The following is an 18,839-nucleotide window of genomic DNA, read 5'->3' as shown; positions in this document are numbered from 1 at the left end:
ATCTAAGTGAGTACGCCCTCATAATACATACAAAGTGAACTAGCATTATTGTTAGTGAATTAGCTGACAATAAATTGAACCCTTTATTATTTACTGAGTAGTTATTTCTTGAGCTGGTATCAATCACCTTCAGAGAATCTGTAGGAAAAAAAGGTTGAAGAGTTTCAGGAACGGTGACACTGATTTCTCCTAAGTAGAAAAAAATAGTATGGGATGTAGGAACTGATTCAGCCTTGTTGAATTTCTTCACCTTATCTAGATACAACATTAGGAAGTGTACAAAGAAAATAATCCCATGTTGATTATAAGAGGTCTTGTGCTACTGTTGGAGTTTCTGCATTCAAACATGTGAAGTTTTTAAAAGACAAAGGAGATAGCCCCATACCATTCATCTCTATTTTTCTATTTGGGTAACCTTTTGTTTTAATGGAAATGTGTAACATTGTAAAGGGGTGTGCTGGTTTTCACTGGGATAGAGTTAATTTTTTCACCAGTAGCTTATATGGGACTATGTTTTGGATTTAGGCTGGAAACAGTGTTGATAACACAGGGACGTTTTAGTTCCTGCTGAGCAGTGCTTACACAGAGTCAAGGCCTTTTCTGCTCCTCACCCCACCCCACCAGCGAGTAGGCTGGGGGTGCACAAGAAGTTGGGAGGGGACACAGCTGGGACAGCTGAGCCCAACTGACCAAAGGGATATTCCATACCATAGGACATCATGCTCAGCATACAAAGCAGGAGGAAAAAGGAGGAAGGGGGGGACATTCAGAGTGATGGCATTTGTCTTCCCAAGTGACCATTATGTGTGATGGAGCCCTGCTTTCCTGGAGATGGCTGAACACCTGCCTGCCAATGAGAAGTAGTGAACGAATTCCTTGCTCTGCTTTGCTTGCATGGGCAGCTTTTGCTTTACGTATTGAACTGTTTTTATCTCAGCCCGCGAGTTTTCTCACTTTTACTCTTCTGATTCTCTCCCCCATCCCACCAGGAGGGAGTGAGCGAGTGGCTGTGTGGTGCTTAGTTGCCAGCTGGAGTTAAACCATGACAAGGGGAAAATCTTTATTATGTGTTATTGTAGTTTTATGCTTTAAATCCTTGGTAAAAAGTCCTTGCTCCCACAGTATTTTGTTGGTTGTTAATCACTTTGAGGAGAGGAAAAGTAGACCTTCAGAGAACATTTCAATTTCAAGACAGCAAAAAAAAATAGGGCAAAATGTCAGTACCTGTGCTTCAAACAAGGCTACAGATGTTACTTGCAATTACATCAGCTTCCCTAGCTTCACTGTAAGAATAAATCAAGTCTGTGTGTTACTTCTTAGAAATTCTCAATAACCTATTATTAGAACATACACTGTACAATAACACCAAAGCTCCAAAACCAGAAGGATACTGATTTAGAAATAAACGTAAAATTTTAAATGATGACCATAAATCACAGTATTACTCTGCAGCAGTAATTTGTCCTCATACTCCCTCTTCCAGAGCCACTTCAGCTTAAGAGCACCTCAACAAACCACAGACACTGACTTCCTCTGATTCTGTATTTTATATCACCTCACTTGCACAGTGCCATTGGAAATCACATTGTTTAGTTTAGTCTTCTAAATCAACCCTTTTGGCTCATTGTTACTTTTTCACCACCTGCCAGTCCTGTTAATGGTCCTTTCGTGTGCTCAACCTACACATGGCTGTCCTGTATATAACATACACTTAGTAAGCAGAGTTATGTTAGAAAGGTTATAACTTTACCACAGTGTTATAAGAACACTGATGTTTACAAATGTCATTGTAGAACTGGACTGGCCATATCGAAAAATTCATCCCTTGAGTGAATTCATCCCTTTATCCCATGGATAAAATGTTATTGTTGATTAAGTAAAGGAGGAATATGCTCAGAAAATAACTATATCTTCCATAAATAGTACTCACTGAAGAAATGGTTGTAAAGTTTGTATTTAAGTGTTCCTATGAACACACATGTTCCCATGGATGAATTGCTGGGAAGGCAGTGCTGCTCTTAAAATATAAGATTGGTCAACAGAAAATTGTGGCTGTGAGTAAAAGTTGAAAGCCACAAGACAACAACCAGAAGCTAGGAAATGCATGCTGGCAAATCTGTGATGTGTACATATGAGTTACAGAATTTTGGATGTGCATACTAGTCACATGACTATCCAGAAAATATCTTTTTGTAAATACCCAAGGCACTTATACCCTTTGTCTTTCATAAGAGTTATTTATCAAAGGTAGGAATAAAGATGTGTATACAGTCATATATATTCACATGTGTAATCAGTCTGTCATTCTGTTTAGGCATATTCTTTCTTGTTCTGTACAGTGTCCTGTTAGCTTTGAGACTTTATCTTTCTTTTTTTAAAAAATAGTTTAAAATAATTTTTGAAGTGAAAATAGTCAAACCAAACTCTCTACCTAGTTATGCTAGTTTAAAAAAAAAAAAAACATTAACTGAATTTTTTAAGTCCACACTATTACGTAAAGTTAACCTTGTACCTTTAATGTCAATAAGCACTCTTATTCAGCTAATAGAGTAGACATATGCCTAAATGTAAGAAGAGTGGAATTCATAACCCTGGTAAAGATCAGTATGCACACATTTAACTTTGAGGACCTGCTTAGCTTAAGCAAGTCAGGCTAACACACTTGAAATCACATCAAGTATCAGAAGTCTTGATTTTTAAACCATTCTGATTTCATACAAGCTTAATGCCAATGATGGTTAATTCCACCCTTTTCCACCACTAAATCTGCCATATTGCTCACAAGTTTAACAGCATTTTTGCTCAAACAAGGTATTGTTTAAAGATTCATTATCAGAAATCTACTGCCTTGCAGGATGCTGTTGTCCCCCCAGTTCTTCTGTTAGATGTCAATGGAATTATTTTAAAAAAGGAAGTTAACAGGTATCCTAGGAATAAATACAGGATGTCTGAAAAATAAAGCTGAAATACATGCAGGCTCTGACTAGTTGCCTGATTCATTTTCCATATAAATCAATGGAAATCTTTTCATTACATTGTGAGCTAGGCCTAATGAAGACTTTTTTCCCCCCTTACTCAGTGTTTCATGACATGAAAAAATAATAATCTGAAGCCTTATCCAGATTTCAATTCAACTGTATCAAATCTCAAATGATATCTTGCAACTAGCTACTCTGAAGCTTCTATAATTTTGTTTACCTTTGCAAAAATCTTGAAGTTTCCAATATTTAACCTGTATTACCTTCCGTCTTGAAAATGTATCAAACACAGAGGACAAACCATTATCACAAAAGTCTTTAAAAGAGTTTTAAGGTGTGGTAAACTAATAGTATTTCCAGAAGTTGTTCTGCTGCTGTATTGCCATTTGAAATGGATGAAAATTTTTTTTTCAGTGTCTACAAAATGGGCTTTTTTTTTTTTAAACTCTACCCAACTGCTATTATCTGTTGTATTTCTTAGTAAAACTGATGTATTTTTTTCCTTTCTTATAAAGTAGGCAAGTAGCCTCTTGGTAAAATTACCAGATCTAGTTAAGGAAGTCTGGAAGAGGGATCTATATTATTCTAAGTACCATTGAAATAATAGCATATGGTGGAACAAGAATGAAACAAATAATTAATGTTATTTGAATACCTGAATGTTAATTCTACTTCTGTGTGTATCTGGGTGGGTTTGTCTGTCTGTCTGAGGAGTTTTGCCAGAAGTAGCAAACTTGACTGTTGCAGTTTGAACCTGAACAGTCTGTAAAAAAACAGTGTATGTTTTATGTCTATATGACAGTGAACTGTGCCCTAACGCAGTACTCCTAGTGAATGTTGGAAAATCTCCAAAATTTACCTGCATAACAATGTAGCTTTTGTTATACTAAAAAGCTGTTGGAGGCAGAAATTTAAATCTAGTATAAAATATTGAAACACCCAAAATAAATGTTCATTTAGAAAGGCTCTGTAACTTTATTAAAATCTTTAATATACAATATTGCTCCAATCTAAAATGAATTAATTTCATTTTGGTCAAGGAAAACGTTTGGTTTCAGGATAATTTAAAACTGTAAAGATTTTACATAGCAGTTTCTTCAACTGTTAAAGAACCAGCTGAAAGTAGAAAATAGACAGTGGGAAACATTTTCTACTTTCCTTTTTGGGGGTAGATTTCCTCTGGACATGATCTGTGAGAGGGCCTGGACTGTGTGATATACTCTGGACAGGTGAGAGAGGGTTGCATAACAATATTAAATGATTCAGAAGAAAATTCACAAAAGCCAATTGTGGCTTACTGCAGAAAATCCTTACAACACTGACTGACTGGATAACAAAATGTCAGACAAAACATGGTATAGATAAACACAAAGTAATGCACAAAGGTTAAAACAATTCCAGCTTTAAATATACAGTGCTGTGATATGACCTGCTGGGAAATGAAAACTTGGAGTTATAATAGTTGATTCTATAAAAACATTAGGCAACTGCTCAGAAGCAGCCGATAAAGAAATAGGATGCCAGGTATTATTAGGAAAGGAATAGAAAACAAACTGCAGTCTGCCATGGTGCATTCACACCTTGTGCTGTTCAAGAAAACTGGAAAAATTTGGAGAAAAGCAAGGGTGATTCAAAGTAGGGAAAGAACTCCGTGCAAAGAGCAACTGAAATGCAGGACTTTTCAGTGTTGGAGACAACCGAGGGGAGGGATGTGAATAGCATTGATGTGGTGAATAGGTAAAGTTTGTTCACTGTCTGTTACAGCAAAATCAGCAATTAGCAGGCTCAAAAAATCAAAAATAGGTACTTTTTCATATATCATATGCATAAGCTCTGGAACTCCTCCCTGCAAGACATTTGTAGATGCTAAATGTCATATTTTTCTTCTATTAACTAGCCTATGAAGTACTACTAAATGCAAAGAACCTGCCTCTGCCTTGGTGAGCTTCTGAAACATGATTAGAGATGCAGGGAGAGAATTTTGGAAAGCTTTGACTCCTCAAAGCCTCAAATCACTCCTGTGATTCTGCTCACTTACTTTCAGTAAAGATTCAGATTCAGTATTTATCACTGTTGTTGAAATATATTGGACTAAATGGCCAGTTTTGGTCTGATCTGATCTATCTGCCTTATGTTAATTTGAAGTGAAATAAATAATGATGCATTCAATTTTCATTCAACTCAGAAATTTCAAAGGTATCTTGTTAGACTTGCTTTTGTGCAAAATGTTTGTTGAATGTAGTTCAGGCAGAAACATGTCAATTTATATTTATATGAGCTGAAATACCATTAGCTGTCTAATTACATTTGTTGCAAGAGTTTTAGAGTTCCTCATATAAACTTGTGGAATATGAAAATGAAATTTGTGGCCCAATGTAACTATGTACTTATGAAGTCTCTGATTGAAAAGGCAAGCCTTTTGAAGCCAGGTAAGTTAGAAAATATCGTTAGTGGTGCAGTTTTACTTTAACTGGCCCATCTCCCTGATGACATGTCATTAGAATTTCTGTGAAATGAGGAATGCAGAATGAGACAAAGCTGCAGGAAAAGAAACAATATCAGATACAAGCACTGAGTTTTCTTATTGTGAAAGGCAAAGTGTCTTAAGGTAGTCATAATAAACTTGATTTTTGAGCTTGTTCTTTAGGATTATACTGACATTTTAAAGTAGAAGAGTTTGTAGGTTAATTCTCCCTCCACAGGGAATGTATATACTGCCACAACCTTTACATTCCAAAGAATAAGGATATACTAGGGAATGAAAGGACAATGCAGGGTTATGACAAAAACTTTGATGGCTGAATTTGGTCCATCTTAAGCAATCTTTCCATTTGGGGTCTCTATTTTAGGCAAACGCAGGATATGCAAGAGAAATATCAGCGTTATGAGACTAGATATGACAAAATTGTTTAAATAATTCCAATTTCTCACTTTAGGTGCTGAATCGGACACACTGTATTCTTTATTTCTTTGTAACAGATGGAATTCCGGTACTCAGTCTGGAATACATCAGTGCTTATCTGGGACCACTTTGTCCCAGGAAACCTTTCACCTTTTGCAAAGGCCATGAGGGTAGAGTTCAACTGCTGAGCCACTACTTCTCCATTTCCTTTCACGTATTCATAGCACATTATTAACCTTTGTGCTGCTTCTCTATTGCTTGTTCATTCTGAAGAGGATGCTGCATACGAAATATCCTTAGACCTTTGATATACCCTTCCAGGCTGGCACTACAAATACAGATAAAGGGGGATTTTCGCACTTCTGTGTATCCAGCTATAAAATACAAACTTGCCCTTCAACAACTCATTCAGCCAGCTGGAATTCTACTTAGTATGTGACCAAGCATACAGAGTCCTTGTTGAGATTAGCCACCACTGAACATGTGCAATAATGTTGTAGTAGGCATACTTCCGCAGTCTGACCTATGAGCCATGCTTGAAGAAGCTCCTCTTCCTGAAGGAGCATATCATGAAGACTTTTATGACTTTTTCCAAAGAGGGCAAAATTGTAAAATCCCATTAAACACAGGAATCATTCTGCTTCCTTGCAGGAAAAGACAATGGGCAAAACAAAGGTAAAGTCTAGACCTTAGCCAAAGTGTTTCAGAAATATAAAATGAGGTGTCTGCTAGCCTAACCTGTACACAGGCTACTTGAGTGAACACCTATCATTGGATTTCTAGCACAGATAGAGAAAGTCTGTCTCTTTTGCTCTTCTTTAGCTATGGAGTCTAGACAATTAGCTTACACTAGACACCTATTCTCTGATGGCCACGGGATCTTCATTAATGCTGTATTGAAAGTCTCTGTCACAGGCTTTCTGACTGGCATGTGTGAGTTAAGCTATCCTTACAATACACAATTCAACTTTCAAATGAAGTGAGAATAAAGGAGTTCTACTTGATTTCAAGAATGGAGACTGTTTTTTAAATGATAAACCTAACATCATCGCATCCATTACTCATAGCTTCAAAGAAAGAACCATATTGTACTATTCACAGAGCATAGGCAATGAAGTATAAAACAGTACTGTGCAGCAACCTACCGTGTAACATTTTATGATCCAAGACATCCAGTTCAATTGCTTTTCAGCAGTATGAATCACTTAAAAAATCTTATCTGTACTATGACAGATTTTTGATGTTGTTGTAATACACACAGATCCTCCCATAATATTACCAATTTTTAAAAGGAAATTATTATCGTTAAATACAAGGAAGGACATTATTAACTTTTGTGCTTCACGAGTGTATGCATTTTTCATAGCCTCACATCCTCACTGTTCTCTGAGCTGTGATACATCCAGCAAATTCATCAACACAGAAGCTGTTGGCTGCTATTCCACACACTTTTTGCTACATTCTTACTACATTTTTACTACATCATATAATCTTTTAAGAAATATAAAGTCAAAAGTAAAGGCACTTATGAAAGAAACTAAATAGCTTTTTATAGGAATTATATTTCTTCATTAAATGAAAATATTTAGTGACATTTCAGCTTTTTTAAATATCTGTGCCCTTTCCCAAGAAGTTCATCTTCACAACATTAATATCAATATAGAATCATTCTGCAATGTATACATTACATGACATAGCTTTATTATACCATTAACATTTTATACTAACTCTCTGACAATTGAAAATATTGATTTTTATTGGTTGCTATGCTCTCTGTCCCAGAACTCTTGCAAGCTCTTGGAGCATCTCAGAACCTATGGCTTGTTCCGCCACGTTTCATTACTTTCAGAAGTTATTTGCAGAAAGTCTTCAAGAGTGTCACACATCGAAAGTTAGACAGTGAATTCTGACTGAGTTCTTTGTGAGTTTTCAACCCAGGAAAGCAACAACATTATGGAACAATATACAGCGCACACAAGAATCCACAGCCTGTTTGCCCTGTTCATACTGGGACCTTTTCAGCACTCAGAAACAGCTGTGTAAAGCAAAGAACATGCTGCTACATCTACGGAGCTGTTAGATCTGCTTTGTTTAAAAGTTAGTTGTAAAGGATACAGAGTTATGATTCCCTGTACTTTGAAAGCATTATAGCATTATCAGAAAAGCATATGGTCATCACAACACAGCACAGCTCTTGTATGCCAGCTTTGGTTATCACCCTTTATTGTAAACCATTTGGAATAGTTTCTGCCTCAGACAGTGCAATACACCTAGATCATGCAAAACCAGTCTTACATACCTATAGTGTGTACGCACCTACAATGATACTTTTAATAAATACAGGAAAAATTACCAAAAAGTAGCTTCTGTTGGAGTCCAGTGTATGATACTGTAACTGTTAGTATAGAAAAACCTTGTACAGACATACATGTATGTTGTTTGTATAGATAAAATGTTTTATCTGTGCCTTTGAACAACATATCACAAGGCTCTATTCTCCCCTATACTTCTAGCAACCATTTATGGCAAGACCATTGAAAACCACCATATTAGATCCTCATTTTCAACATCACAGAAAAGGGAACAATGACATGCAATAAAAGGTGGTGTACTGGGCTCTTCAGGGCCATATGGAGAACCACAGGCAGCCACTTGCAGCAAAAGAGCTGTAGCATTAACAAGGAATATAAGATTTGTTCAAGTAATGCTTTAGAAGCCACTGTCTGAATGACTTTTTAATATGCACTATTGAATAAACAATATGATGAAGTACTAGACATGTATCCTTATGCCAGGATTTTCAGGTATATTGTAATGATTTACTCTCACACAGCTTTGGATGCAACATAAAATTAACTCTGTTAATGCTTAGATGGGCAATCTATCCTTGGTATGATCCAAGGTATGATATCCTTGACAAATGAACCCATCGGGTAGACACATGGAAGATGTAAATGTGTCAAGCAATTCCAAAAAGCATTTGTTGCTTCCACTGATATAAAAGAACTGAAAGAAACATCCCTCTCTGTGTTAGTACATTTATTTTTTCCAATTCAACATACTGGTGTATTCGGTCCATTACATGATTACATATCTAGACAATTCTATAAATGCATACTATTTACAAGATAGAAAATAATAGCTATCCATTCCACAGTAAGATTTATTTTATAGTTCTTTCACCTTGATATATTAGGCTATTCTTCCATTTTGTGCTGATTACAACAGTGCTAATGACAGCATGATTTTCCTAATGCTGTTATAAAAATATATGCCTGTACAGTGACTTTGATCTGTTTTCTCTCTTTCTAGGGAGAACTTCACAGGCATGTATGGAGACATCCACAAATAGCAGATTATTAATATGCTAGCCATTTAATTCCTATCCTTCAAAACCAAGGAATTGTCATGTTCTCAAAAAGATATTGGAAATATCCAGAAGCTATTGAAAAGTGAAGTCTGGTAGAGGTAACCTAAAACGTGTTTGTTTACCTGGAGACCACATGGTGTCTATCCAGCATGCCTTCAAGAGGTGATAATACAGATGAAAAAAATGATTGTTGCTTTAGGGAAAATCTGTGTAGAAAGTGTCTAAGGATATGATGGAGTGGGGTATATTTTGCACTAAGCTTGGGATGACTAAAGCCAGATGGGTGCAATTAAAAAAAACCACAAACCAACAACAAATTCAGAATTAGCATAGATTCAGTCACAAAATGCATCAGCTGAGGCTGTAAGTCCTGTGACTAAGAAGACCCAGCTCAGCTGTCTGTGAGTTTCCAATATGAGTATTCTGACATTGCACTGTGTCTTTTGGGTTAAACCTGGGGCTTTTCAGCCTCCACAGACTCAGGAGCAGGAAAAAACCATGCTGTAACTGTTGTGCTCCTCCTTAGGAAACTGTGAAAAAATTTCCACCTTCTTTTATTATGATGTGCTCCCACTGACACATTGAGGACAGGGCTCTAGGTAGCAGCTCAGAACTGTTGTTGTTAACAAAATATCAAATGTGGAACTCATTACAGCTACTAAACTAAAACATTCTATTTTAATACAGAATATAAAATATAGCTATGGAAATGTGTTCTTTTAAAACAATTTGGTTCTGAACTGAGACTTTATCTGGCAAGTTTTAGCCCGAAGTTCATTTTTACAGTGTGGTTATAAACCCTTGGAAATGGAAATGCTGACATATCCTTGGCTATAACAGCTCTAACAGGAGCTTCTACAATAGCCTGTAAAATCAACTATTCTAACTACAGTCCCTGTTTATTTCTTCATGCTATAAGCTATGACTGCTGTTTATGACTGAAATAGATGAAACTTCTGAAGTCTACTATACTGACAAGGTAAAGTAGGTGATCTTCAAAGTATTATTCACAACACAGTATTTATACACTCAGCATGTTACGTACTCTTACTATTTCAGTCTATTTAAGATTGTCTTTAAACATAGATGTGTCTGTTCCTCCTCTTAATAAAACTTTTTCATGAAGCCCATTGAATTTTTATGTTACTATTTTATCAGAGAGCACTGAGTTTGTAAGCCTATGAGAGCATGTGTAAAGATTAGGAAGATCCAGTCCTGACCATGCACACATACATTCATGATGCTAACTTTATGTAAACAGTCATTTTTCAAGTACTTTCAGTGTTCACAGGTTTTTCAGCATTCAAATGCACTTGAGTGCTTTGCTGGACTGTATCTTGTGAGGGTGGTAAAAAGTGAGGTGGAAAAAGGATGAAGGACAGAGGTTTAATCGATATATCTACACCGTGTGAGGGACAAAGACATACAGGTATTTTCACTAAGGTTTTGTTTTAAACTGTAAAAATACAGAAGATAGGGTTTATCATAGAAACAATCCTACCTGACTGAAATGATAAAAACATCTGTAGGTATAAAACCTTCTTTCTTTTCACTAACTGTATCAAATTTAAGACAAAATTAGACTTGGAATATCTATATTTATCTTCTTTTTATTTAAGAATATGTAAGAAAATTTACTTTCATCTGATTACACATTAGAATCTATACTTAAGCACAAAATGATAACTAGAGAACTGCTTTTATCTCAATATCTCCATTTGAATGTCTGCCTAACATCCCATGGAATGTCTGTCCGTATGAATTCTGTCCTGAATCCATGACCATGCATGTGAGTTATACCAAATGCATGTGTACCAATCATACAGATTGGTACATACATTTTACAGTTTTAGGATTTCAGTTCTATATTTGGGTTGAAACCAATTCCTCTGAGGTCAAAGACAATTTTTTATTATTATTTTCAAGTTAGAAATTATTTTGGTTAATTATTTTAATTTCAACACTAAGATAAGACCTTCCTATTTAAAGTAAATAAAACCACAGAATCTATTCCTTCATCTCCATTTGTCTGAAGTAGAGAGGGATGGAAAAGAGCACAGTATAGGAAATGATTGACAGGTAAGTCAGCTGTGATTCAACCATACAATCTATACATATTTCAATTAAAGCTTTCCCTAAGAAAGAATTGAACCGAAATGAGGAACTGGGACCAGATATATTTTCTCTACAGAGCACTCAGAGTGTGTCGAAAGAGCATAAAGTCATGCCACAAATTGGTACCCAGGCCAGTTTTTGAGGATGGCACCATGTGTACTGGGAGTAGTACAGCTGCCTTAGCAAGGCATCCTGCTTCAGTCTTTTAGCAAAGCAAGCAGGGTCATGCAGCCTGCAAAACTGACATTGCTGGGCCACTTGCTGCTGCAACCAGAATTATCTGGTTCAGAACAGCAATCAGATCACACAGCACAGAACTCTACTGTACCATGTAGCAGTCCTCATGCTTGAGCAGGCCTGGCTGGGTTTAAATGCACTCTGCTCTCCATATTGAAAAAAATCTGCTGTTTTCATCTGGTCTGTCTTCTGTGTCTTGATTTTTAAGTAGTTTTAAATGGCAGTAAAGAATGTTTCATGAAATGCAAGAGTAAGAAATAAACAAAGACAAAGTCTAGTCCTTGGCTTTCTATTTTTACTACCAATTACTACTATCTTTCCAAGTTATTAATGAACACCAGAAGATAAATCTATGAACATACACACATAATTACACAAGCTTATTAAAAGAATGCAATTTTTGAAAAAGCATAATCAATTCTAGGTCACTCTTGACAGCAATTCTCTAAATAATGTTAAATAAGAATGGCTTCAGAATGCAATTCAAATGGACAATCTATGTATTCAATAACTTTTGAACAGTTGCAAGCTTCTATAATTTTTTACTGTGTTCCAGTGTGAACATGTTGTATACCTTTCATATTAATATTTTATACAGTCCAAACTTTGAAAAATGAATACTGGTATTATTTTTACTTCACTTTGAACACTTCAAAGTTCAGAAAAACGTCAAATGTCATTTAAAGTGTGAAAATAAATCCTGGATCAAGGTGTAATTATTGTAGTTGCATGATTCATTTTAATGGAGTGAGAATTTCACTTCATGTTTCTTTAAAAAGTATGGGTTAGCATTCTCAAAATCACAGGTAGGCTTTGAAATGCTGACCTATTCATTATCAATATTTCTGAAGAATCTGAAGTATGTTGACACACACTTTAAGAACTATATTATTAATATAGCTGTTTGCATTAATTTTTTTAATTACCAGTCCACAGTTCTGTATGTACATATATCAAAACTCCAATACTTAAAAATTTTCAAAACTTTAGTAGCTGACCAAAAGAAATAGGAAATTATTTTTCTTCTGGGAAATTCAAACAAGGTTTTGCATCAAATTAAATGGAAAGTTTCAGTCACTTACTGAAATGTACGTTTAGCAGGGCTGTGCTCAAAGAGGCTGAAAAATTGTTCTGAAGTTTTAAATGAAATACCTGACAAAGCCAACTAGTGAAAACTATAGTTCAAAAACATCTGTGCACAGTAGTCTCTGCATTTACTTCATAAAAGTGAAATGCATATCATAACTGAGTAGTGCAAATGTATTTTGTCATTTGAAGATCTGGGACAAGAATCTCAGCATGTATAAATCAGTCTGGTTCCATTGCTATCATAGAACTCGTATTGATTTACACTGTCTAATATTCTGGCATGAAACATTTTGTAGCTATGGAAATTTACAATGGTTTTCTAGGAGTGTTGGAAAAAGGAAATATTGTCTCATTGAAAGAAAAATTCCCTATACCTGCCCAAGCCAAGATTTCATATGACAGCCAAAACCAAGCCTCAGAAAGTTCAGTGAAATTATGCTCTCATGAGACAGAAACACTCTCATTTTAACCTTACAAAATGTAGTAAATAAATATGTTCACATTTGGCAAATTCTGTTTAGAACTCAAATACAAAAGTATTTACGGCTTTATGTATAACTGTATTTAAACTTACATACATATATATTTCTCTCTTGTTTTGTCATCTTATTTTTCAGTGTATATGCAAAATATGAGAAATTTATCTAGGTGTATATTTTTAGGAATGAAGGCAGAGATCCTCATAGCAAAAGTGAAGCTCTAGTCATCTACTTCTAGAACCTGCTGTATCAGGCTTGCCTCTGCTCACAAGATCTCCAACAGGTGAGTGTCAGATGAAGGATAATGAAGGCTTAGCTCTAATACTTACTTAAAACTTATTACTTAACTTACTTAACTTACTTATACTTAAAACAGGTGATTGATACTAAAAATGAGTTCACCAGAGCTAGAAGAAACAGTGTTTCCTGCCTTACAAAAAAACAGAAGTTCTTTTAATAGCATAAAACTACAGACCTAACAAAGGCAGGGTTAAAAAAGTCCCCGGGACCCGAGGGGTGTGTACACTTAGAGAGAAATAGAGGTAAGTTGATGTGAAAGAGAGAAAGGACAAGTGCATGGTAGCGTAAGAACTTACTTGAAGATCAGCTCATGCCAGACAACACAAGATATGTAGAAAAATCCCATGGATCAGGACACAAAGCATGAGCTGTAGAAGAAAGATCCCAAATCAGCCCAGAGATCTGTCCCCAGAAGATCGAAGGGAAAGAGGAAACACAAAGAAGGAAACATTTTCCATGATTCTCAGTTTTAGTCTAGGTCTAGGTCTGTATCAGTTAATGATTTACCCCACATTCATTCCTACTGAATTCAACAGTACACTATTGAGAGGGGGATGCAGCTATTCAAAGCAAGTCTGTTGAACTACTCTGTCTGTCTTACATTGAAGGTTATTTCTTTTGACCACCACCAAAGTATTTCAAAATTTATTTTCTCCTTCTCGAAAGTAAGTTAACAGAAAGAGAATAGTTGAGCAGAGCCCTGTGTGTCACATAGGAGAAACTCATGTTATGGCAGAAAAAATGAAAACTGAATGTGACATTTGGCTCTAAAATACCCAACATATCAGTGCAAGCAAAATTGGCCACTGCAGACAGGACACACAATGTGTTTCCTGACAGGTAGAAATTGGTTTTGTTTATCTTCTGCTGCCCAGAGCTATCCGAAATAATGATCTCAAGAAGTAAACCACATACTTGAGTTTTCAAAAATGTACACAAACATCACATTTAAACTGGACATGCGAAATTCATCACAGGTGTAATCAATAAAAATGAAGTACTGTCACAACATAGTCAACATAGTTACTATGGCAGAGGGCTCTGAGGCTGGGGTTGATGGTAGATTTCTGTACAGTCATACTACCTAATGACGGGAACACCTTAATGCTGGCCGGTTTGCCACCCAGGTGAGACTTCCAGAGAGGAAACCTGGCTGAATCATGAATAACGAAGTTCATACAAGGGCGGACTTGCTTGCCACACTCCATACAACCTCAGCCCTTTCCTATTCCTTTACAGTGGTGACATGTGATCAACAGCAGTCAGACAAAATTTGTCAAGGTTCCTTTCCAGAAAGATCCAGGTGTAATGGGACTGGTGAAAGTTAAGCAGAGTCATGGAAGGCAAGAAGGAAGATGAAATAGGCACCATATCCTTTATTTCATTGTCAAATCCTTTGCCGCGTATTAAAAATATATATATATATATGAAATATGAGGAAAAATAATAACTCATATGATTTTAATATGGGTTTCAGGATGAAATATAGGAAATCCTGTGTTATGCAGTACATCTAGAAAACATATTAAGAACAACACAGACACTGGGTGCTGCATCTTGGGGTCATCATGTTTAAATCTTATTTTTGCATTTTCCCACCGAGGGTGTGATATAGACATAACAGTAACACTGCTGCCAATCTCATTGTTGATGAACTTTATAATGAGTACCTTTGGTCACTTCAACACAGTGAATATCTTCTGTTTCATTTAGCTGTGAATATGTCAATCCAAGTAGCTAATCAGAGAAATCATGATTCCAGATTGGCTTAATGAATGATAACAAATGACTTCTACTTAAGGAAAGACTGGATGATTTAAAGAAAATCTATTAGATTAGGATCTGGCACTCAGATAAAATTAATCGACAATCATTCAGCAAATTAATCATTTAAGGTATATTTCAACTCCTGGATTGTCAGAAATGAGCATGCCAGAAGGAAAGGTAAAAGTATGTGGAATGAGTTAGTGTCCCTCTGAGGTCTACGATACTCCCAAAGCCTACTGAACTCTTCATTTTGCCTAACATTTGTGATTACAGGAGGAACCCAAGGATATCCCTTGGATATCATTACAGATTTAAAAATTACTTTGTTATTTGTTTAATTCACTCTTTCAGTTCAAGTTTAGTTTTCTAACTGAAAAAAAAATGTTGTATAAGGTTTGCAAAGTAGTTTAAATGCAACTAACCCAAACACGGTTAACTGGAATGGGAATTTGGGATTTGGGTTTGCTATTTTACTCAAAACAGTATAAATTAAAGGTTAATGTCAAGCCTTTGTTTCTATTTAATGCGTTCACATGAAATATTGTCCAATCGAGTAAGCTGGACCAATACTCTCAAAGAAATTTGTAGACAGATATTTCTGACTGTATTCTTGTATGTAATTACTATGTTCAGAGTAAAAGGATGGACTAAGTTTTGTTATGAGTTATTATATTTGCAGTATAAATGTTTTTTACCTGTTTCTTTGTGGGTGACTAGGATTTTTCCAAGAAACTAAATTCTGTCTGTAATTATTGAGTTTTAAAGAAGAGCCAAAAATATTTGTGAATAGGAAGACATAATTGTATCATTATCACTGTGGTTTTACATTCTTTATTCAGGAAAATTGTAGGCTTAGTGTTTTTGTCAGCTTGTAAATAATTTCCATGATTCAAGGAAAGAAATGTAATGTTTGTAACTAAGAGAACAAGAAATGGTGAGAGTTGGTTCTTCTTACAAGTGCTACTTTTCTGAAGTGAAAATATCTTCTACTTTATTATTGTTAGAATATGGAAATGCTGAAGTCATTGATAATTAAAATTATAATTGTTTTAGATTCTACTGTAAATCCCAAGATTTCTCCTGAATTCATGTATCTGAGATAGGCAAGTTCTTTTGAATGAAAAATATTATTTTGAAATGAAAACTCTGACTTTGAAAAAGTAAAAATTAATAATTTGGAATGTCTGATATCATTCATTTTGCTTAAAAATTGAAAATAAATACTTTTTCTACTTTAATATTCTCCCCATATTTTTAAAGCTAATTTCAATTAAAATATTATTGTTGTTCAGTTGCTCTGAAATTCTTTTTTGTAGCCAATTTATTTTTTAAAAATCCCTCTGTAGTTGTAACCTAGATTTCCATAGTGCAGAGTGTTTCAACTGTATTTTTCAACAAATGTATAGTCTCCGAATTAACGTCTTCTTTGGGAGGGGGTGGGGGGTGTTATAAAGTCACTCTTTTCTATGTAGTATGCCACAGGTCAGTGTTAAGTTGTCACATCTACAGAACTGCACTTTTTTTTTTATTATTTAACACATGTATTTTCTCATGCTAAGAGATCCATTTCAATAACAGTCCAGTTATGAAAATTTGTGCACCCAAAGTTGTCAGGTAAATCTCTCCATAAGTGTTGTATCATGCTGGCAAGAAATTGAGTCCTGGCTCTAGCAGAATTGTGTTTGATTCCACAAATTAAAACTCATTTAATAGGCAATTTGCGCTTTATTTTTGAATTATTAGACAGCCTGTTTTATGCTACTTGATATCCTCATGACATGGATATGCCTTTCACACCAGAAGCCTTCACAAGTACATTCCAGCAAAATGCAAACATAACTGGGATAGGATCATAAAAATTAGACTTAAAATATGCATATTTACTACTTCTCAACTTTTCTCCTACAAGGGAGAAATTACCTGTATGAGCTATTTTGAGCTGTTTTGAATAGCTGCTATTCATATTTCATATCTGTATAATTATACAATATGAAAATGAGACCTCATGACAAATGGTGTTTGTCCAGTAATTAATTTCATCTAGCAGCAAAGTTTTAGTATTTGAACACTGATGCAATAAGAGAGACTGAAAGAATTTATGCCGAACTTTTATGTCAGTGTAATCATTCCACGGTGGAGATGGCCAAGGAAAATCACTGTCTTGTTTAGACATCCCCAGAAACAGAACAGTTCAACAGTTGTGTGAGTGTGCACTCAGTACCCACTTTTCAGAGCAATACTAAAGGCACTGCGGACAACACTGACATTAGAAAACCATACTCACCTGAAATTTGCAGCACGAATAGATGCTGTTAAATATTAAAGCAACTTGCAGACATAATCCCTCTCACTAGTCTGCTGGTCCCTTGGACTCTGTTAATGTTTGCAAGTATTTTAAAAGGTGAAAACATCCTTTTATGCAATTCCACAAGGCAAGAATAAGCAAGAAAACTTTTTAATTTTTCTATAGACAGGAATAAAGGAACAATGGAGAATAGAAGCTGACATGTTTGTAGGGTAGATAGACTTTATTTCAACCAAATATATGGATCACACACCCTGCCCTTTAAAGCCTGTGGATTCCTTGAGTACTGCTACCCTGACTAGATGCGGTCATGTGGCACTGGGGGTAAATTCTCTGTTACTGAAAGTGCATCCCTGTAAGTCCAAACTAATCATGCTATTGCAATTTAGGAATTTATTAACACAGTTCCAGATGATATGACATTGAAATTATATGACATATGAAATTATTTTCTGCCAGCTCTTTAGCTATTGTAGTTCACCTGGCATATTAGCTTAAACCAAAAATGATTGAGAGCTGCCTCAATACATATGCTAAACTGGCTGCAGAGTCAGTGCACTGTCACTTCTGCCGCTACAAGAGCCACCAGCTGCAGAAAGGGCAGGTGGAAGCTGATGGTACTAACCCCTTGTGAACTCTCCTGCATGACCAGACAGCAGTGGCTGGCCCTTCTGCAGTCATTTTCCTTTCTCCCAATAGGCAGATTTTTTTTTTTAAATGGCTATTTAAAATGTGGCAATGATCAGAAAGGAATTTTGCCATCTATATTTAGATTTCTGAAGAAATGCATGATTTTCAGGAGTTCTTGCTAACTATATCTCCCATTCTAAGTCAATAACACTTTCCAATTTGGAAATGTCAGTGTATGATTGTAATGCTTTATAACTATAAGTATCAAAATTACTCAGAAGCTTTTCTCCTTTCTTTTCACAAGTAACCTCAGATTTCTCCTTCATGTGGTTAATCTTTATCCAAAAGCAGGAAGGTTTCAAACACATAAACAGACCAAAAAAACCAAAAACAAAGCAAGCTTCCTTACTATCCTAAATTTAGCCAAATATGAAATACATATTTGAAAATATATCTGGCTGGTAAAATACAGTGATTTATTGTGTAAGAGTCAGGGGAAAAAAAATCAAGCTAATCATTACTGTCATCATAAACTTCCTCTCATCTGATTTAGTACTGAATACCTATTTTTACATTCTGCAGTCCATCAATTTCTTATTCATGATTCTGATTGCAATCAGGGTACATCATTGCTCTGTATCCGCTGGTCTTCATTAATGTTCACAGC

This window comes from Ciconia boyciana, chromosome 5 (assembly GCF_034638445.1).
Source record: "Ciconia boyciana chromosome 5, ASM3463844v1, whole genome shotgun sequence".
NCBI lineage: Eukaryota > Metazoa > Chordata > Aves > Ciconiiformes > Ciconiidae > Ciconia > Ciconia boyciana.
Note: the sequence above shows the minus strand (reverse complement) of the source record.